Source organism: Lycium ferocissimum, chromosome 1 (assembly GCF_029784015.1).
Source record: "Lycium ferocissimum isolate CSIRO_LF1 chromosome 1, AGI_CSIRO_Lferr_CH_V1, whole genome shotgun sequence".
NCBI classification, from domain to species: Eukaryota; Viridiplantae; Streptophyta; class Magnoliopsida; order Solanales; family Solanaceae; genus Lycium; species Lycium ferocissimum.
This window is the reverse complement of record NC_081342.1, coordinates 39471358-39495199: the sequence shown is the minus strand read 5'-3', so window position 1 is coordinate 39495199 and position 23842 is coordinate 39471358.

Here is a 23842-nt window from a genome sequence, read left to right as displayed (position 1 = left end):
TTGTTCTAATTGAGGAATGAAGGCTTTGGGCAAGATTGGATGTTAGTTTGGATATCTTGAATTATCTATCGATATTGTTATCATGATTGTTGATTTGGTTGTTGTGTTTTGGGCCGAGCCATATTCTCGGGATGCTATATGAATAGGGGAGGTGCTGCCGAAATTTCGGCAGACAAAAACAAATTCAAGATTGGAATTTTAAAGCCTCATGAATAGTAACTGGCAAACATGACCATTTGCAAATTCTGGGCGAAACGGGATTCGAGATTGGACGAGCGTAAGACATCCGAAAGGTATGTAAGGCTTTTCCCCTTCCTTCTTTGGCATGTCTTAGACGTAATAGGCTTGAACATGTGCCTCGGGGATCACTCTAATTCTAGAAATCCGAGGTTGAATTTAGTTACTATTCATTCAGTAAAATTGAATTAAATGGCTATGCTTTTTGTAAATAAATGTTCAAAGGCTCATAACTTTTGAAAACGAAAGAGAAATGACTTGAAATCTTCGAGGATAATTTAATGAGACATAATGACCACGTTTTTGTGTTCGTTACCCGATTTGACCCGAGGTGGGCCCACATTCCCGAGACCTAATTGTATTGCACTTATTTGCCTTATTTTGTACGATAGTCAAGAGAAACTTTGAACTAATGTTCCGTTGCTATAAGTATTCGGTAACTCGGATATGAGTACTCCGATTCGGCTATCTTGAGGTAAACACTGCATACGAATGATCCGATATGAATATTTGATACAAGCACTCGATGTAATATTCGAAATAGAAATTCGATATAAGTAAGTGGATATAAGTGTTGTACATAAGTATTTGATACATGTATTTTGATATGAACATTCTTTGTAAGCTTTAATGTTCTCCACACGATCCTCGGATCGCTTGAAAAGTCCGAAGAGGTTTACGCGCTTCAATGTCTATAACTTTCCGATACTAATTCGAAGGACTCGAGACTTGCTTCTGGATCTTCATTTGTCGGTAAGTGTCTGTGTTCATCGAGTCTGGATTTTTATGCATATGGTTTCTCACGACTCTGCTCGTGCAAGGCTCAATGTATCTGATTCACTGAGTCCCGGGCCAGGGCATGTTATGTTCTCGTGCGTACTCTACGATATGATTACTCGAGTCACCGAGTCCGGGCCGGGACATGTTCTCGTGCGCATTCCCCGCATTATTCACCGAGTCCTTCGTACTTGCGGGCCGGGACACGTTATGTATGTTTATGATGATAAATGGGGGATGGCGGCCGTGATGGCATTTGATATTATTCACCGAGACCCGCGGTGAGGGCCCGAGACACGTTATGTATATTTGATTCTCGGATTCGTCCGATGATTTTACATTACTGAGTCCCTTAGCAAAGGGCCGGGACACGTTGTTGCATATATGACATATGATTCGTTATACATGATCCTATTCACCGAGTCCCTCATTCGAGGGCGGGACACGTTATCACATATGTGATCTATGATTTTGACACGCATTTTCTGTACCTCTGATTCTGATCATGATTTTGGTATGTCTGACGCTAATTATGAATACGCTAGGTACATACATCGTGCATACGACATCGATTACGAATTCCGTCCGATGTGATATTATACGGGTCTTACGTATGATCTCAGGTCGGACATGTGCCCTCGGCAGCGTACGATATGTTATGTGCTCCGTACGACGTGTGAGACGCGGATGCGCTCCGTATGTTACGCACCTCTTCGGACATGCGATCTATGATTGTAAAATAAGTATTTTAGGTATTTTGGACCACTCGTATACTTTACGTATCTTTTCGCTTATGAAACAGTGTGCATGGGTTGTGTACGAAAGGTAAGTGTACGGTAATCGAGTAGTGTATATATATATAGTATTTACGTGATGGTTTCGGTTATCGATTATAGTTTTGTTTGTGTTGCATGCCTTACATACTCGGTACATATTCCGTGCGACCCCCTTTCTTCGGGGGCTGCGTTTCATGCGCGCGTGTACTCCCGGATATTTAAGTCATTATAGAAGATGTTCCGGCGAGATGGCAAGCCCCATTTTCCGGAGTTCTTAGAGTCGAGTTTGTCCGTTATGATTTACGAGATACGTGTTAGAGACTTTGCGAGACGGCGTCGTGGGTGTGATATGTCGATGTCAGCGGCTCCCTCGCGATATGTCGATTTGTGTTATATAGTAAATCTTGTATAATTACGATTTTGTCGCATTTATAAGCTTCATTATGTATTTCGTGATTATTCAGTTTAGAGATTTAAAAAAAAATTTATGTGCGTAATAAGAGTCTGTGGGTTCGCTCGGCTCCGGTTGTGGGGTTGGGTGCCCATCACACCCTAGCAAGGTCGGGGTGTGACATTAAGACAGAATATGACAGTTGAATCTACATTAGTTCCCAGTCCGTGTAAGTAGTTCAGTTTTCCCTAGTAAGGAAGATTTCCCAAAAGTGAGTTGAAAGTTGAGTTGTCAATGATGTAAAGCACGAAAAAAATTGCATAAGATAAGGAAAGTTAGTTGGATCCCAACAAGAAAGAAGGATCCGCAAGTATAAGACCTTAACCTTTGGTCTAAGGGAGAGATGTGTACATCATCAGTAAGTCCAGTTGGATATTTGAAAACCCGAAGGGTTAGCATGAGATATGAAGAACCTTAGCCCGAAGAATGAGGGCATAAGGAGATAGTCTCGACAAGGAATGTGCCTCTCATGTACAAAGAAACACAAAGTGAGTAGAATGATCGTCGATATTTGAAAACCCGAAGGGTTAGCATGAGATATGAAGAACCTTAGCCCAGTAATGAGGGCATAGGGAGATAGTCTCTACAAGGAATGTGCCTCTCATGTATAAAGAAACACAAAGTGAGTAGAATGATCGTCGATATTTGAAAACCCGAAGGGTTAGCATGAGATATGAAGAACCTTAGCCCAGTAATGAGGGCATAAGGAGATAGTCACTACAAGGAATGTGCCTCTCATGTACAAAGAAACACAAAGTGAGTAGAATGATCGTCGATCGACTTATGTCAAGATAAGTTATTATCAATTAAGAGATCATAGAAAAGCTATAAGACCATGCAAGTTTTGTGTCGCGAGGATGACGCTATTGCACGAGACTCCAATCTTCAGGTTGTTGGTCAAAGACTTAACACACAACAATATTGTGAGTATTTTCAGGAAGTACCTGAAGAAAGAAATCAAGCATTGAAAGTTTAGCTCATGTTGAGGCAGACATGAGAATTATGGTAAGGGAAGTTCACCGTTTAGCAAATTTTGGAGTTTGACTTTTGGACTTAGAAGATGGTGAAGTTGTGATTCAGAACAGAGCTTAATCCTCCTAAGTAGCCGAGGTGAAAGAAAAGCAGTTTAATGATCCCTGCTTATTGCAGTTAAAAGAGGGGATTCACAAGCATAAGACAACGGCTTTCAAACAAGGGGAGCTGATGGTACTTTAAGGTACCAAGGCTGGTTATGTTTTACAATATGGATGGACTTGGAGAGAGGACCATGTCAGAGTCACAATTCCTTATATTCTATTCACCCAGGTTCCACAAAGGTGTACCATGATCTCAAGTAGATTTATTAGTGGAATAACATCAAAAAGAACGTAGCAGATTTTGTAGCAAGTGTCCAAACTGTCTGCGACAGAAAGTCAAGCATCAGAGGCCCGCTGGTTTTGGCTCAGAACATCGATTTCCATGTGTGGAAATAGGAGATAATTAACATGAATTTTATAACAGGTTTACCTCGGTCATTTCAAAAACAAAATTCGATTTGGGTGATTATGGACCGACTTACTAAGTCAGCATACTTTTTACAACAAGGACCACTGATTCAGCAGAAGATTACGCCAAGTTGTATATACAGGAAGACATCAGATTGTATGTGTTACACTTCAAGTTTTTTACGTCGTTCATAAATAACGCAAGCCGGGGAGGCCATGGAACCCTTATAAGGTTAAGCATGTGTTTTAAGATTTCAGGATTTAACGAATCGAAGAGAATACGTTTCGACAAAAATCGGATTTGGGGCAGATTTGTACGGTCTGTACATGGAAGTACGATCTGTAATTTTTGGTGTAGGTCACCACATGTCTTAAGTAGAAACTCCTAAATTCCCAAGCCCAGATATGGTCCCAAGTGTGGACCGTACATGGTAGCCGTACTTCTAGTCCGTTACTTTTAAGTTGAGGTTATAAATTTTGTTTGGCTTCATTATTGGATCAATCTTCATCCAAAACAGACCCTATGCACTCCTAAACTTTCTCCCTAGGTTTTCGTATCAACTTAGAACAAAGTTAAAGAAAATCAAGGTGATTAGCTTGCTAAGAGGTTAGTGAACCTTACTGGATCATTGTGGATCCTTTTGTGGCAGATTTGGAGAAGACTTCAAGGTAAAGTAATCTCAAGGTTGAGCTATTCTAAGTGTGTTGAGTCAAGTTTGTGCTTCTACTTCTCTTGTCTAACCTTTTCAGAGGTTGTAATCTTGTCATAGAGGCTAGAACTTGTTAGCTTTGAAGAAGTTGTTATGTTGTTGATGTTGTGCCCTGTTGGAGCTATCTTGATTTTGGAAATAACCTTGAATTGTATGGAATAAAGTCAATGTGTTGATTTGAATTAATGTATGTGTGTGTTACTTCATGGGAAATATTACACAAATATAGGTGTGGAAGTACGAATTGTATGGAAGGCCAAGGGATTTGAATTAAGTTTGTGTGTTTTGGAAATTTATTTCGGGAATTGTGAAACAAGAATTATAATTTATTGGGCCAAAAAAAAAAAAAAAGGAGAAAATTGAGGCCCAATTCTTGGAAGTGGCCGGCCAAGGTATGGCCAAGCCCATGAAATTGTGGCCAATTTTTCCATGTGCAAAATTATAAAAAGGGATAAGAGCCTTAGAAGATTCAAGAAATTGAAAGAAAAACCAAGAGAAAAAAAAAAAGAAAGCTCACGGCTCCAAGGAAAGAAGAGAAAAAAAAAAAGAGAAAAAAATTTCCTAGCCTTCAACTTTGATCCAAAAATCTCTTCCTTCTCGAATTCTTAACAAGTTTAAAGCGCTCTTCGACATGGTATAAGTAGTTAAGCGAGAGAACTCCGTTTGCGGGAAGTGGAAATTTGTAGAAAAAGGTGAGATTTCTATCCTTTTATGTTATGGAAGGTGTGTGCATGATATAATGATTAGAATTGTATGAGAATCATGAAAGTATGGCGTGTGTGTGCATGGCATATGTGTGTGTGGAAGATGGAAGTGGCCGTGAGCCATAGGGTATAGAGAAGTGATGAATTTGATTTTATTTAGTATGTTAAGTGTGTTGTTGTGGCTTTTGTGATGTAAAGAAAGGTTAATGAATTGAGTTAGCATGAAAGTTGGTTGTATATTGTTGTGAGAAATTATATGATTTCTATATGGTTTTTATATAATTGTGGAAGAATTGGATGGAATGTGGAATTGGTGGAATTCATGAATAATGTATGGAATGTTATTGGTATATGTTTGAATAATATTGAAGTAGTTGATGAATATGGAAAATGTTGATATTAATTTGATTATGCGAAGTTTGGAGGAAAATTATTGAACTATGTAGTAAGGGGACTTTTTGTGCCATAATATAGTTATGATGGTTGTTGATGATTGTTGGGTTGTTGTTGTTATTTTGAGCCGAGATGATCCTCGGGGATGTTAGATTTATAGGGAGATGCTCCAAAATTTCGGTAGTCAAGTGTGAACTCATTATTGAAATGCTAACTCTCATGAATAGTAACTGGTAAAGGTGACCATTTGCAGATTCTGGACGAAACGGGAATTGAGCTCAAGCAAGAATAGGGCACCCGTGAGGTATGTAAAGCTATTCCTTCCCTCCTTTTGGCATGTCCTAGGTATACTAGGCTTGAATTTAAGCCTCGGGGGTTATTCTGTTCGTCGAAATCCAATTCTGAAATGGAGCACTATTCATTCAGTGCAATTGAACTAGTATCCTCCTAACTTGTTGGAAAAATGCTCAAGCGTCCGTAACTTGCCGGAATGTAATCGAATTGCCTTGAATCTTCCATGAATGACTCTATTAAGTGATATTTTCTAAAGCTTCCTTAAAACCACTCCGAAGGGGGGTGTGATATATTATTTCCTAAGGCTTTTCCAAAACCACTCCGAAGGGGGTGTGTACAAAACCATTCCGAAGGGAGTGTGATATTTTATAAGACTTTTCAAAAAAACCACTCCGAAGGGGGTGCGATATTTTATTATTATTATTACTGTTCGTTATTATTATGCCGGAAGCGGCAATGCCCGAAGGGGCCATCGTTATTATTATGCCGGAAGCGGCAATGCCCGAAGGGGCCATCTTTATTATTATGCCGGAAGCGGCAATGCCCGAAGGGGCTATCTTCATTATTATGCCGGAAGCGGCGATGCCCGAAGGGGCCATTATCGATATCGAGCCGGAAGCGGCTGCCCGATGGGGCTATTATTATTATTATTATTATTGTTGTTGTTATTGTTATTATTATTTTGCCGGAAGCGGCGCGTGTGATGTACTGTGTCACTTATTCTGGATTTGTTAATTGGATTGCAATTATTTACTTAAGGCTTGCTTGCGACTCGTACATCTACTTATGTCTTCTCTTAAGCGAAGGTTGCGGGTATTGGGTTGTATGTGATTTCTTCCCTCTTAAATTGCGCGGTGGTTATTATCTATTTATTTTCGCTTTACATATTCGGTACATATTCCGTACGACCCCCTTTCTTCGGGGGCACGCGTTTCATGCCCGCGAGTTCGGGGACGCGACCGGGGGACCCGGCTTAGAGGGAGATAGCATCGAGTTAGACAGCTCCATTTGCTCCGGACTGTCCCCGTTTTGGTATAGCTTTATATATTGTACGGGTTATACTCTATAGAAGTACACGAACGGCGTGGGAGTCATGGTTCTTGTTTGGCCTTGTCGGCCGTTATTTTGTTGTACGAAATGGCGAGGCCTTTGGCTCGCCTTGTGTTATGTCGTATGTATCTATATATCATGTTTTGAGATACCTCGAGCACGTGTCGATTTTGGTATTTCATTTACAACTTTCAATTCTTGTTTTAAAAAAAAAAAAAAAAAAAAATAAATTTGAGTTGACGTCTAAGGGTTCGCTCGACTCTGACGAGGGTCGGGTGCCCGTCACACCCTGACGAAGGTTGGGGTGTGACAAAGTGGTATCAGAGCCGGTCAGTCCTCGGTATGTTCGCAGACTGTGTCTAGTAGAGTCTTGTTTATCGGTGTGTTGTGCACCACATCTATAAACAGAAGCTACGAGACATTAATAGGGTGTCATTCTTTCTTTCATGGTGTAGATCGTGCGTATAGAGCGGTGTTGTACATAAAGTCCCTAATTTAATGATCTTGTGTGCTTTCGCAATGCCGCCTAAGAAGGGGTAAGCGACGGCAGCCCGGAAGGGCAAAGCGCTTGGGGATGAGGTAGCTAGCCAAGCCCCCGGTGTCTACTAGAGCTCGGACATACGGCGGGATACGCATCCGGCCCGGAGTCCTCCTACCTCCCCATCGCCAGAGGAGCTGAGAGAGGCACCTGATCCAGCCCCAGCTCCAGCTCCAGCACCAAAGATCGAATCTCCGGTTTCTCAATCAGATGCCCAGCGTCAGGAGATTAGAGAAATGAAAGACGCCATACGTTTGTTGACTCAGATGCTTGCTACTCAGGCTGGACAGCAGAGTAGGAGTTACGAGTATCCCGATAGGGGCTGCTAGTGCCAGAGCGCGGGATTTTCTTACATTAAGTCCCCCGGAGTTTAAGGGCACGGACCCAAATGCTGATCCCCAGGAGTTCATAGATGGCATGCAGCGTACTTTAGACATAATGAGGGCGTCAGCTACGGAGTACGTGGAGCTAGCCTCTTATAGGCTACGGGGCATAGCAATTAATCGGTTTCGATCTGGGAAGTTATCCGAGAGGGAGGGATGCCCCTCCGCCGACGTGGCGAGAATTTTCGGATGCCTTCTTGCGCCATCATATGCCACCCGAGTTGAGGCGGGCAAGAGTTGACCGGTTTCTTCACTTGCGAGCGGGTAGCATGTCTGTTAGAGAGTATAGTGTAGAGTTTAATTCCTTGGCGAGATATGCCCCTTCTCTGGTGCAGGATATGGAGGATAGGATCCATCACTACGTGAGAGGATTAGAGCCGGAGTTACAGGAGGCTTGTATGGCAGTTGCCATGCAGCGCCCGTGTATGGATATAGCTCGTGTTCAAGCTTATGCCCGGGGGTCGAAGATCGGAAGCGTCGGCGGGAGGCCGCCTCGGAGCGGGGGTAGCGGTCGCCCAAGAGGGCCAGGTTGGAGGGCCAAAATAAAGGTTCTACCAGAGAGAGCAGACCCCAGTCTAGCGCGTCTTCGCAGTTTCGAGGGTCACAGCGGGGTAGAGAGGCATTCCCTCGGCAAGGACAGAGTTCTTCCTATGCGCCAGGTCCCCAGCAGCAGGCATGGTCGGGGCAAGAGGCGATGGCCCCTCCTCGATGTGCGACTTGTGGGAGACGCCATGTGGGACGATGCCGACGGGGCGTGTGTTATACTTGTGGTGATCCGACGCACTATGCTAGAGAGTGTCCACAGGGAGTGGGCCATACTGCTCCTGGAAATTCGGTAGCCGCGTCGTCACCTTCGATAAGAGCCCCCGAGACAGGACCTCAGACTTCTTCTGGTCGTGGTAGGGGCGGAGGTAGAGCACCTAGTTCCAGTGCAGGACCCCCACATCGTATCTATGCACTAGGCGGGAGATCAGGCCCCGAGGCACCACAGGATGCACCACCAGGTAATCTAAATTCCGCAGTCGATTGTTTTAATCGATGAATGATTTATACGTATTGTCTACTTAAAGAACCTTCCCCCAAAGTACTTGTGAGACCTATAAGGCTAATTTAACATTCGAGGACGAATGTTCTAAAGGGGGGGAGGATGTTACATCCGGCATTTTCGCGTATTTGAAAATTTGGAAATAACCTTGAATTGTATGGAATAAAGTCAAGTGTTGATTTGAATTAATGTATGTGTGTGTTACTCATGGGAAATATTGGTGGGGAAGTACGGTGGAAGGCCAAGGGCAAGTTTGGAATTTTGGAAATTTATTTCGGGAATTGTGAAACAAGAATTATAATTTATTGGGCCAAAAAAAAAAAAAAGGAGAAAATTGAGGCCCAATTCTTGGAAGTGGCCGGCCAAGGTATGGCCAAGCCCATGAAATTGTGGCCAATTTTTCCATGTGCAAAATTATAAAAAGGGATAAGAGCCTTAGAAGATTCAAGAAATTGAAAGAAAAACCAAGAGAAAAAAAAAAGAAAGCTCACGGCTCCAAGGAAAGAAGAGAAAAAAAAAAAGAAGAGAAAAATTTCCTAGCCTTCAACTTTGATCCAAAAATCTCTTCCTTCTCGAATTCTTAACAAGTTTAAAGCGCTCTTCGACATGGTATAAGTAGTTAAGCGAGAGAACTCCGTTTGCGGGAAGTGGAAATTTGTAGAAAAAGGTGAGATTTCTATCCTTTTATGTTATGGAAGGTGTGTGCATGATATAATGATTAGAATTGTATGAGAATCATGAAAGTATGGCGTGTGTGTGCATGGCATATGTGTGTGTGGAAGATGGAAGTGGCCGTGAGCCATAGGGTATAGAGAAGTGATGAATTTGATTTTATTTAGTATGTTAAGTGTGTTGTTGTGGCTTTTGTGATGTAAAGAAAGGTTAATGAATTGAGTTAGCATGAAAGTTGGTTGTATATTGTTGTGAGAAATTATATGATTTCTATATGGTTTTTATATAATTGTGGAAGAATTGGATGGAATGTGGAATTGGTGGAATTCATGAATAATGTATGGAATGTTATTGGTATATGTTTGAATAATATTGAAGTAGTTGATGAATATGGAAAATGTTGATATTAATTTGATTATGCGAAGTTTGGAGGAAAATTATTGAACTATGTAGTAAGGGGACTTTTTGTGCCATAATATAGTTATGATGGTTGTTGATTGTTGGTTGTTGTTGTTGATATTTTGAGCCGAGATGATCCTCGGGGATGTTAGATTTATAGGGGAGATGCTGCCAAAATTTCGGTAGTCAAGTGTGAACTCATTATTGAAATGCTAACTCTCATGAATAGTAAGCTGGTAAAGGTGACCATTTGCAGATTCGGACGAAACGGGAATTGAGCTCAAGCAAGAATAGGGCACCCGTGAGGTATGTAAAGCTATTCTTTCCTCCTTTTTGGCATGTCCTAGGTATACTAGGCTTGAATTTAAGCCTCGGGGGTTATCGTTCGTCGAAATCCAATTACGAAATGGAGCACTATTCATTCAAAGGCAATTGAACTAGTATCCTCCTAACTTGTTGGAAAAATGCTCAAGCGTCCGTAACTTGCCGGAATGTAATCGAATTGCCTTGAATCTTCCATGAATGACTCTATAAGTGATATTTTCTAAAGCTTTTAAAACCACTCCGAAGGGGTGTGATATATTATTTCCTAAGGCTTTTCCAAAACCACTCCGAAGGGGTGTGTACAAAACCATTCCGAAGGGAGTGTGATATTTTATAAGACTTTTCAAAAAACCACTCCGAAGGGGTGCGATATTTTATTATTATTATTCTTATTCCCGAAGGGGCCATCGTTATTATTATGCCGGAAGCGGCAATGCCCGAAGGGGCCATCGTTATTATTATGCCGGAAGCGGCAATGCCCGAAGGGGCCATCTTTATTATTATGCCGGAAGCGGCAATGCCCGAAGGGGCTATCTTCATTATTATGCCGGAAGCGGCAATGCCCGAAGGGGCCATTATCGATATCGAGCCGGAAGCGGCTGCCCGATGGGGCTATTATTATTATTATTATTATTGTTATTGTTATTGTTATTATTATTTTGCCGGAAGCGGCGCGTGTGATGTACTGTGTCACTTATTCTGGATTTGTTAATTGGATTGCAATTATTTACTTGAGGCTTGCGACTGCGTATCTACTTATGTCTTCTCTTAAGCGAAGGTTGCGGTATTGGGTTGTATGTGATTTCTTCCCTCTTAAATTGCGCGGTGGTTATTATCTATTTATTTTCGCTTTACATATTCGGTACATATTCCGTACCGACCCCCTTTCTTCGGGGGCTGCGTTTCATGCCCGCGGGTTCGGGGGACGCGACCGGGGGACCCGGCAGAGGGAGATAGCAGGGAGTTAGACGACTCCATTTGCTCGGAGGCTTGTCCCCGTTTTGGTATAGCTTTATATATTGTACGAGTGTTATACTCTTTAGAAGTCTGCGAACAGCGTGGGAGTCATGGTTCTTTGTTTGGCCTTGTCGGCCGTTATTTTGTTGTACGAAATGGCGAGAGGCCTTTTGGCTCGCCTTGTGTTATGTCGTATGTATCTATATATCATGTTTTGAGATACCTCGAGCCACGTGTCGATTTTGGTATTTCATTTACAACTTTCAATTCTTGTTTTAAAAAAAAAAAAAAATAAAAAAAAAAAAAAAATTGAGTTGACGTCTAAGGGTTCGCTCGACTCTGACGAGGGTCGGGTGCCCGTCACACCCTGACGAAGGTTGGGGTGTGACAACTCTTAACTTACCACTGAGCTACAATATTTCGTCATGTTTATCCTTGTGTATATTTGGACTATTTGGGTACTCTCATATGATCACCACCGAGTTATTTTGTGGGTTGGCCTACTTCCGTATGATTGTGTTTACCATCCGAGCTACGGCTCATGTATATGATCTTTTGTGCTATTGTGTATTTACCAGGGTTATTTTGGTTAGTCCATAAAACAAAGGTTACAAATTTTTCTCGAAATTATCTAAATTTGAAATATAGCCTCGGTTATATATTTGATCGCGTTCGTTATGTTTTGAGATAGTGTTGATGGATACGTTTGGGTGCCCCGTCGGGGGTACAATGGGATCGCCATATTTTTTTTGATATATACTTAACATATGCGAATGTTCCAAAAGGGGGAAGAATGTTACACCTTAGAAAATTCCCCTTACCGTACAGAGGAATGAACGAGACTCGGAAAGACATGACATATACGAGGTTTAGACAAGTAAGAAATAGTACGTGATGGTCTTAATTAAGATTCTCAAAGGCATTAAACTTGAAGAACGAAAGTTGTTAAGAGAAGTGAGTCGTAAGTTAGTATGTCGGATGAGAATTATGAGTATTGAGTGAATGGCGTATAAATGATGCCCCAAGAAAAGTTATAACATCCCTTAGAATGGTATTGAAGTGTTGAACAAGTGTTAAGAAGGTTCCATAAGGATCGGAGATCAAACGAGTCGACGAAACGAACCTCGGAAAACTGGGCAAACATACGGCCAAACATACTGGCCGTATATAATCTACGCGGCCGTATGTTCGGCCGTAGGTTTAGCCCGATTACCATGATCCACTAGACCAAATATACGGTCCAACATACGGTCGGTAGATTTTATACGAACCGTATGTTGGTCCGTATCTTTCTAGTCGGGATCGAACTCAATTTTAATAAGAGGGTCCTTTTTCATTTCATTTTCATTCCAACTCCCACTCCTCCACACCTCAAACCCTCTCTAGAATATTCCATACCTTTCATCCATGAGGAAATAAGAGAAACCAAGGATCAACATCAAGATTTGATGAGAATCAAGCTTAAGGAACTCCATTAAAGCTACCAAAGTCAAGGAATTCCAAGAGAGAAGAAATAGGGTTTTGTGCTAGAGGGTGTATTATCATTCAAGGTTTATTCCTCTACCATTCAAGGTAAGTTTCATGAACTCTTAGATGTTGATTGAAGTATTATTAAGATGAAACACTTAGATTATGAAAGAGTATGAAAAATGGGTCATAAATGGGTAGATTATGCCATTGTTGAATAGTAGTTGAGGAGAATCATGAAAATGGTTATGTTGAGATTGTGAATGTGATATGAATGATATTTAGAGCATGGAATAAGTATTATAAGTGAACAAATGTGACAATGAACCGTAGTCATGAATATGGAGAATTTAGGTGAAATTACGAAATGCGAATCATAGGAATGAATGACGATTGTTGTTAGCGATATTGTGATGGTTGTTATGGGTGTTGGAAGTTGATATGGAATATGGCGGAACGTAGTATAAACAAAGGAAACGCTGCCCAATTTTCTTTAGCCTTAAGAGGCATGGTTTCATAATTGTCTAGCTAACGACGATACGAACTCTCTTGAAGGTAAAGACGAGGACATCAAAGGAGGACGAGCAAGCCATAAAGTAGTTAACGACAAAAGGTATGTGAGGCATTACCCTTCCTTCCAAGGCATGAATCTTAAATATAATTTCCCTCTTCCTTCACGGATCTTTTATGTTCCTAGATATGAAATGTCTACGTCCATGAGTAACGAGGCTGATAAGAAATACGTTATGAATGCAATAAAGACTCTAGAGACCACGATATAATGTTCTTATGAGTTCAATGATGAGGATCACGATACATTGGCATTTCTTCTTATATGTACTCGCCTTAAATCATAAAATTCCTCCAAGGTGAGATATGACTCTTATGCTATTCCATAACATGACCGGGGGTTTACGACCTTACGTCACCCCGACATAAACCTAGCCTCTCTCAAGCTTAATGTATGTACATGTGTATGTAACTAAGAATGTTAAACTATAGTAAAATCGTGATAAGCCACGATATATCTATGAATTGAATGTTAATGGTGACAAGTGTACGAAATGCATGGTATGTGTGATAATATGATTCCACCGCGCCTAATTGGCCGGACATGTCACCGCTACGGCGGGCTGCGGTTCCACCGCACCGAGAAAAGGGCGGACATGTCACCACTAGTGGGCTGCGCAGGATGGTTACCCGGACGCGGGTAACGACATAATGACGTATGATTGATGTAACGATGCTTGCATGCTATGATAATGTATGTGATGTATTTATGTATGATGAACGTACGCGAAACTGGTTCATATGTAAAGATGGTACGGTGTTATGCCCTCATCTCATGATTTACGATTTCCGTGTTATGTTTGTTTCATTTCTTCCTTACATACTCGGTACAATGTTCGTGCGACGTCCCTTTTCCTTGGACGCGTGTTCATGCCCACGGTAGGCAAGGAGACGGTGCTTTGATCCCTAGGAGTCGGTGGCTGATTTGTGAGCACTCCATCGTCCGGAGGTGCTTTGATTATTCTTTTGGTACATATTTGTATATTCACATTTTGGGCACGACGGGGTCTGTCCGTCTATATGTCTAGTATTCCATTAGAGGCTCGTAGTCACGTATGTGTGGGTAGTATGGCCCCATGGTCTCCATGTATATGTATGTGTATTTGTATATATATTATTTTGATAGCCGAAGGGCTTATGTTTATAAAAGTTAACGTATCTCAGAAAATGACAGTCTTATATGATTACGAGTATATAGTATGAATGATAGCAAATAAGCGGTAATATGAGCGGTGTTCGGTGGTCAGCTCCGGATACCCGTCGCGGCCCGTAGCTCGGGTCGTGACAAGATGCTGCCGAAATTTCGGCAGATCATAAGTGAATTTATTTGAAAAATCAAGACAAGTGTGCTTAGTAATGAATCTAATGGTTGCATCAATTTTCTTGAATGTAGACTAACAAGTCTGGACAAGCGTATCTAGTAAGGCGCGGCACACGTATGTGAGGCTCGTCTCTTTTCTTCAAAAGGCATGACCCCCATGTTATAATGTCTTAAATATTTTTATATCTTCCTTGCTTGCAAAAAAATTAGAAGCCTATGACTCCAAGGTATAAGTCTTTTCCTAATAAGTTCATAGTTGGTTTTTTTCAAATGTCCATACATTTCAAAAACCAAGTTTTAGGAGGTTGAGAGTTTTTATGACTAAAATGACGAATATGATTTTATAATGACAACGATGATGACAAATATGAGAAAACGTCTATGACGAATATGTCGAGGATACGTTCCTACCAGGGATATGACAGTATGAGAATGTTAAGTTATTTCTTGATTTCTCGGCTCTCTACTTATGGATAATGACTATTTTAAAGATCTCTAGTATATGAAACGATGCCTTACGATCCTATTCCATGTTTTCTCATGATGTTACTCTCCATTGTTAGTCTCGCCTTATATTAATTGTCCCTTCAAGGTGAGGCACGACGCCCATGGCTATTCCATAACATCGTCGGAGGTTACCGACCTTACGTCACTCCGATAGATACATGGCTTTCTTTGGGCTCTCCTGCATGCTTATATGATATATGTATATGACATATGTATATGTATATGGGGGATATGGGGAAAGGGAGACATGTTGCGCTATAGACGCATTGCCACGGTCAGCTGGCGTAAGTCCATCCCGGACGCGGGACATATGTGGGCGAGCCGACGTCGTTCGGCGCTATGACATGTTCTATTTTCACATGTATACGGAAAAGAAATGTTTTCAAAGGAAAGAATAAGCATGCATGGCATATCTAGGCGGCATTCACATGTACAGGTTACTCTTCTTCCTCATGATATGTTCTATGCTTTTATATTGATATTATTCATATGTATACTCCTTACTACATTTTTTGTTCATGCCTTACATACTCAGTACATTACTCGTACTGACGCCCCTTTTGTGGGCGCTTGCGTTTCATGCGCGCGGTACACCGACGAGTAGAAGCCATTACGAGAAGACGTTCCCGGCGGAGTTAGTAGACTCCATTTGTTCTCGAGTCTGTCGAGTCGAGTATGTGTCTTTGTGCGCTTTGTTCAAAGCTAGAGACTTTGCGGACGGAGTCGTGGGTCTAGAGTGTCAATTTTGAAAACGGCCCCACTAGCCGATATGTTTTTATTATACATTATGTTATAGAGTCCTTATGCTTACAGACTGTGTTTAATTTGAGAAACGACAAAAAGATTTTAAAAATTTTACTATGTATTTTACTTTCATTTGATTTAAGAATCCAAAGAGAATATGTGAGTAATAAGAGTCCGCGGGTTCACTCGGCTCCGAATATGGGGTCGGGTGCCCATCACACCCTAGTAAGATCGGGGTGTGACAAAGTGGTATCAAAGCAGGTCTGTCCTAAGGGTTGTCTGCAAAGTCGTGTCCGATGAGAGTCACCGTTTTGGGTGTGAAGCCGGCCACATTTATAAACAGGAGGTTGCGGGGCATCTAGGAATTGTTGACCTTCTTTCTGTCCTGTGATCGTGTGATAGAGCCAAGTCATAAGAAATAAGATTTTCCTATATAAGCCAGACGTACGATGGAAGAAAGTGAGTGACGCTATGGAAGGCCATAGAGGTAAGTCCTAACGTAATTGTTCTGTCGCTTGAAATTGGAAGCACTGGATGACTGGAATGTGTCATAAGGCCGTATGTTCTGCGAGGTGTTATCGATATTTGCGACGCACAGATTTTGAATAGTAGGCATGGTAAAGGAGGTCCTACCAGAATGGGTACGTCTAAGGAAGAAGTGCGGAAAGGAAATACGATAAACCGACAATAAGCAAGATGCGACGTTTCGACGTTATGGATTTGGCATGGCGATGAAGATGCGATCACTACCATCGGGAATGCGGAGATCCGGGACAGGAAGTAGTCACACACACAGGTGGAAGGTGAACATTCGGAACTGAAAAGGGTAAAACAGTAATTGTAAAAGAAGGACGTGTTACGAAAATGTCCCGGAATCGGTAAGGCTTTCAATTGCTCCAGATCAGGTAATAAAGGTCATGGGAGGGAGAGGACGCGGGATGCCCGGACGCCGGACATATGTGGGCGAGCCGACGTCGTTCGGCGCTATGACATGTTCTATTTTCACATGTATACGGAAAAGAAATGTTTTCAAAGGAAAGAATAAGCATGCATGGCATACGCCTAGGCGCATTCACGTATGTACAAAGTTACTCTTCTTCCTCATGATATGTTCTATGCTTTTATATGGATATTATTCACATGTATACTCCTTACTACATTTTTTGTTCATGCCTTACATACGCAGTACATTGCTCGTACTAACGCCCCTTTTTGTGGGCGCTGCGTTTCATGCCGTGCAGGTACACCAGACGAGTAGAAGCCATTACAGAAGACGTTCCAGCGGAGTTAGTAGACTCCATTTGTTAAAGTCTGTCGAGTCGAGTATGTGTCTTTGTGCGGTTGTTCAAAGCTAGAGACTTTGCAGACGGAGTCGTGGGTCTAGAGTGTCAGTTTTGAAAACGGCCCCACTAGCCGATATGTTTTTATTATACATTATGTTATAGAGTCTTTATGCTTACAGACTGTGTTTAATTTGAGAAACGACAAAAAGATTTTAAAAATTTTACTATGTATTTTACTTTCATTTGATTTAAGAATCCAAAGAGAATATGTGAGTAATAAGAGTCCGCGGGTTCGCTCGGCTCTGAATATGGGGTTGGGTGCCCATCACACCCTAGTAAGATCGGGGTGTGACAGTGCCCATCATGCCCTATCAAATTAGGGTGTGACATTAAGGCAGGATTGACTTCGGCTCCGATTTTGACTCTACCTTCTGGGTCTGGCAGATATGTGGTGTATTGTGATGCTTCTAGAATTGGTTTGGGTTGCGTGTTAATGCAGAATGGCAAGGTGATTGCTTATGCTTCACGACAGTTGAAAAAGCATGAGAAGAATTACCTGACTCATGACTTGGAGTTGGCTACTGTCACACCCTAATTTCCGATAGGGCATGATGGGCACCCGACCCTTACCTAGGGCCGAGCGAACCCGCTGACTTTCGTAATACTCATAATTATACTGGGCCCGCAAAACATGACATAAGCACATGATGAAAATTTTTCGTAAAAACAAACATGCCTTTCATATTTATCAAATCAAATGAAACTAGTACCATAAGAAATCTGCCAACATATGAAGTTCGTAACATAATGCAATATGATACATCGGCTTACATAGCGGCTTACATAACTGATATGTCATACACTCGACTCTGTCTGCAAAGTCTCTAACATAACTCCAGATATCATAACATAAGCACTCTGACTCGGCAACACTCCGGAAAGAAATGGAGCTCGCCAATCCAGCTGGAACATCTTCTGCTAACATCATCTACTCATCTGTACGTACCTGCGCGGCATGAAACGGAGCCCCCGAAGAAAGGGGGTCAGTACGGAATATGTACTGAGCATGTAAAGCATGAAATACATTAAACAAAATCATAACTGGAGTAGGGATTACGGAAACAGGTATAAGATCCGAAAATCCGTAAGACTTGCCTTTGAATCATATATCATGCATGTCAATATCGTATCATCATATATACATACCGTACCCGGCCCTCCAGTGAGGGACTCGGTGAATGAGATCATATAATCATCATGCATAGCCATCATATAATCGTATATATATATACCGTACCCGGCCCTCTAGAGAGGGACTCGGTAAGTAAAATCATCATGCCATCATATCATCATATCATCATGTCATCATATGTACATATATATATATATACCGTACCCGGCCCTCTAGTGAGGTGTGACACCTCGAAATTTTTTCGTACTTGAGTGACGAGTAGAACGATGAAGAGCTTGAGTATATGATGTGTTGTTAAGTTAGGAATGGCCAATCATGAATTTTTGTGGAAATAATAAAGTTGCGAAGATTTCCCGGCCCGGTGGTCGTATAGTGCACAATACGGCCCGTAAAGTGATTTACGGACCGTATAGTGCGATCGTCCTCCAAGCAGTCAAAAATCTCAACTTTCTGTTTTTCTTAAGCTTAAATACGTGCATGGAGGACGGACCGTAAACTAGTATACGGTCCGTAAACCGTGGTTTACGACCACTGTACAGCCGACGACTGTTCATTAAAAATCAGCTTTTGTGATTAATATAAGGGACCCTTTTTCATTCTCATTTCATTTCCATACTTCACCTCCATACTTCAAGAAATCTCTAGAGAGTTCCAAACATTTCATCCATGAGAAATCCATAGAAACCAAGGATCAACAACAAGAAATCAAGAGGGTCAAGTGAAGGAAACCCATTAAAAGTCATCCGCATCAAGAAATCCCAAGAGAGATAAACTAGGGTTTTGGTGCTAAGGGTGAATCACAACTCCAAGCTTGTTCTTCTATTATTTAAGGTAAGTTTCATGACCTTTACATGCTATTTGAAGTATTTATAAGTCGCGACTCATGAATTGTAGAAGTGCATAACAAATGGGTCATCAATGGATGAATAATGTCATTATTGGTTAGTAGTTGGCTCGAGTCATGGAAACGAATATGTTGATGATATAAATGTGTTATAAATGACCTATAGAACATGAAATGAGTGTTGGATATGAAAGAATACGACGATGGATTTTTAGTCATGATTATGGGAAATTGAGGTGAATTATGAAATGCGAATCATATAAATGAATGATGATTGTTGTTAATCATATTGTGATGATTATTATGAATGTTGGGAGTTGATATGGAATATGGAGGAAAGTAGTATAAACCAAGGAAGCGCTGCCCAAATTTCTATAGCTTTAGTAAGTATGTTTTTACGATGACATAGCTAATGTCGATATGAATTCCATTGAAGGTATAGACAAGCGCATTAAGGAGAACGAACAAGCGATAGAGTAGCTAAGCGACAAAGGTATGTGAGGCTAATCCCTTTCCTTCTAAGGCATGAGTCCTATGGCATGAATTTCCTCTTTTACTATGAATGTTCCATCTCCAAGAAAGTTAAGAGTCCTCTCTCATGAATAGCTATACGAGATAAGGAATATAAGATGAATACGAAAATGATGATAGCAAGCTAAAGTGTAGAAATGCTATAGTCTATGATATGATGCCTCTAAGAAGCTAATGATGACATTTATGTAATTTAATGATATTGATCATTGTGCACACTCACCTTATGCTTGTTCCTTCAAGGTGAGGCAGAATACGTAAGAGTGCTCATAATGACATCGGGGGTCCACGACCTTACGTCACCCCGATAAAGTATGAATAGCTAAGAGTCCTTATGCATGTATTGTGATAAGTATATGATGTCAAGCGTACCATGATGAGTTATGATAAGCATACTATGATAAGCATGTTATGATAAGCATGATGTAATGAGTATATGATGATATCACACCGCGCCTATATGGTCGGGCAGTCACCGCCAAGGCGGGCAGCTATACACACCATGGCCAAATGGCATGGGCAGACACCACTAGATGGGCGGCATGAGATAATATCCTGGACACGGGATGCACCCGGACGCAGCTATTGATGATGCTAATGATATTGATTATTACACCGCACCTATATGGTCGGGCAGTTATTACGATTATGTATATATGATATGATGATGAGTACGAAAGTAAGTCGATATGATCATCCTTATGATTCGATCGATTCCATGATTGCTCCTTGTTTTATGCCTCCTCGGTTTATTGATGCTTCATTATTGTTTATGCTTCACATACTCGGTACAATATTCGTGCGACGTCCTTTCTTCGGACGCCGTGTTCATGCCCACGGAGACGGGAGGTGGCCCGGTCATAGGAGCTAGCGATTGATTTGAGAGCACTCCATATTCCGGAAGTGCCACAGATTTCTCTTTTGGTATATATATATCTGTATATTCATGTTTTTGGGCATGACGGGGTCCTGTCCCATCCAGATGGCTAGTATTCCAGTAGAGGCTCGTAGATACGCGGTGTGGGTAGTCTGGTCCCATGGCTTTTATGTATATGCATGTATATATTATTTTGGATAGCCGAAGGGCTTATGTTTATAAAAGCAAATGTATTTCGTAAAATTCCAGTTTTACATGATTATGAGCATATATTATGAATAATAGCAGATAAGCAGGTAAGTGAGTGGTGTTCGGTGGTTAGCCCCGGATACCCGTCGCGGCCCGTAGCTCGGGTCGTGACATGATGGACTCGGTGAATAGCGTACCCGGCCCTTTCAGGACTCGGTGGATAGAATCATCATATGCCATCCTGGACGCCATCGCCATATCATCATATCATCATATATATATACCGTACCCGGCCCTCTAGTGAGGGACTCGGTGAATAATGCAGTGAATCTGTGCACGAATACATACCCGGCCCGGGACTCGGTGAATAGATGCATTGAGGCATACACGAGCAGAGTAGTGAGAAACCATATGCACATAAATCATTATTACAGACTCAATGGAATGATCAAGGCGGGTTGTTATTTCGAAACGGGGAAACAATAGTCAAATCAGGTTTTCTTCCGAATATCGCTCGGGGACATATCAAACCGAACTTCAGAAATCATAGTTACGTATCGGAATCATAAGTATAAGAATCATCATTTCAGACTCAACAGATAAGCATATAATCATACTCGGGGGTCGGAAAAATAGTCATATTACGTTCTTTCAAAAAGTCGTCAGAACTATACAAAGGAAAGTCGCGGGACCCACGGACGAGCGTCAACCCAATCCGGGCCCGCCTATGGAAGTTAAAGTCATTACTCATCATGAAATCATTTGAGAAGATATCAAAGCGATCCGAGCCTTTTCTTGAAAGTTACGGTTGTTCGTACTTTCGAAATCGTTTAGGAACAAAACTCTTTTGAAAACAAAACTTTTATGCAACTTCTGAAGTTTAGTCATACAAAAGACATAAGGACCATAATTCGCCTACATTAAGCATACGAATATCAAGAAACAAATAAGAATCGTTTACGAGCTTATCAAAGCAATCCGGTTCTGTCTATGAAAGTTACGGACATTTTTAGACATAAGATCCTTTCGGAACAAACCGATTACACAGCATCTCAAATCCAATCATATCAAAGACATACGGACCATGGTTTGACCATATTATGGATGCCAACATCAAAAAGCAAATAAGAATCGTAAACATGCTCGGACTTTACGAATAGAATTACCCCCGAAGCTCATTGTCACACCCCGATCTCACTAGGGTGTGATGGGCACCCGACCCCGTAACCGGAGCCGAGCGAACCCACTGACTCTTACTACGTACTAAATTTTTTTTTTTTTTTTGAATCTCTAAGTCAATTATACATAATAGGATTGCTGAAAAATTCCTTTGCTGCTTTGAAATCATAACTTCTAACTTTTGAAAATAAGGACGCTAAGGGAGCATTTATAAAATCGCAACGTATGATTCATGCCATAGAAGGAAAAGGGACGAGCCTTAACATACTCGCGCGCGCCTTACTAGCTACGCTTGTTCGTCCAACTTGTTAGTCTACATTCAAGAAGATCGACACTATCGTTAGGTTCATTATCATATGCCTCTCTTAATCCTTCAAATACATTTACTTGTTATCTCTTGTGAAATTTCGGCGGATCTCTCTGTAAATACACCATCCCCGAGAATCTAACTCGCCAATTTTTAATCAACAACAATCCGGGAATTCAACCCGGCCAAATTATCAACAACAACACCAACAATCATGCCAATAATATCAACATCACAACACTTTTATTCATAACAATATGTTCCATAAACATCCCACACGATGTTTTTCAACATACAACAACAACATGCACTTCCTTTCGTCCCAATCGAGGAGTATAATCTCGCCAACAAACTAACAATATTATATACCATCTTTACATATATAAATCAGTCCATACACATGGCCACAACATGTTCAAACAGCCCATAAACACAATCGCTTCAACACAACACTTTATGACCCTTCTCCATAACTATTTTCGTTTTTAAAGCTTGCTAGACAGCTTAAAATAAACTCAACACAAGATATGGGATGAATAAAATACCTTATACTTGAAGAAACTCAGCCACATAAATTTTCTCCAACGCCACACTTGAGTAGAAAGAAGAACAATCACCTTTCACGGACTAGTTTGGCGAAATCTTGTTAAATTCTTGATTTATCAAACTATAATATTTGGGAGAAGTTTGAGAGAATTCTAGAAATTTTAGAATGCTAATATTGCTGAAAAAATAGGATTTATGGGGTATTTATAGCACCCCTAAGTCGGGTTTCACCGACCTCCCCATGTGGGGCCCGCGGTTTCTCTTTATTATTTTTTGGCAGCTTAAGGTCTCTCTCTTAAAATGGCCATAACTTTTGATTCCGACATCGTGTCAGGGTCCACAACCTACCGTTGGAAAGCTAATTCAATTATCTACAACTTTTATTTCTGGGGGTTTTCCCAAATTCCAAACGTATAATGCCGTGTTTGCCCTTAAAGTCAGGTTATCCGGAAACGTTTTCTTAAATCGTCCTTTTGGAGGGCTTACACTCATTTTTGGCTTATGGGTCCTTCTTAAGACTTGCTCAACTTCACATGTAATACCCATATATCACTTTATATGTCTTTTATAACGTCCCGATGGGCGGCGCCGCCACCTTGGCTTATGGTTACAAGGGCTATCCTCGAGTGATCACGTTAACCGGTTTACTTCCTACGCTCTCCAAATTCCATATATATATACATTCTCATACTCGATAATATAATCTTTATCCCTGATCCTTGTGTGAAATTCCCGTTTTGCCCCTGTCCTTCCGCATTATTTCCGTGAACCATTTTGCGAATTCCTCTTTTTACCCTTAACTTTTCCCGATATTTCCATACTACTCATATTCCTAACCAACTTGTACATTAAAATAATTTTGGGAGATGGTCATTCCCTTATCTTTGCCACGACTACCTTGAAATATCCGAACGTATAAAATACGGGATATAACACTCATAACATATCATAGCTTACTTACACTAAGACATGCCAAAAGAAAAGAGGGACAAGATTTACATACCTCATTTGCTTTCTAGGCTAATCCAAACTCAAGTCTAGAGCGCTCAAAATCTACAATAAGGTCATTAAGTACCAAACATTAGCCATAA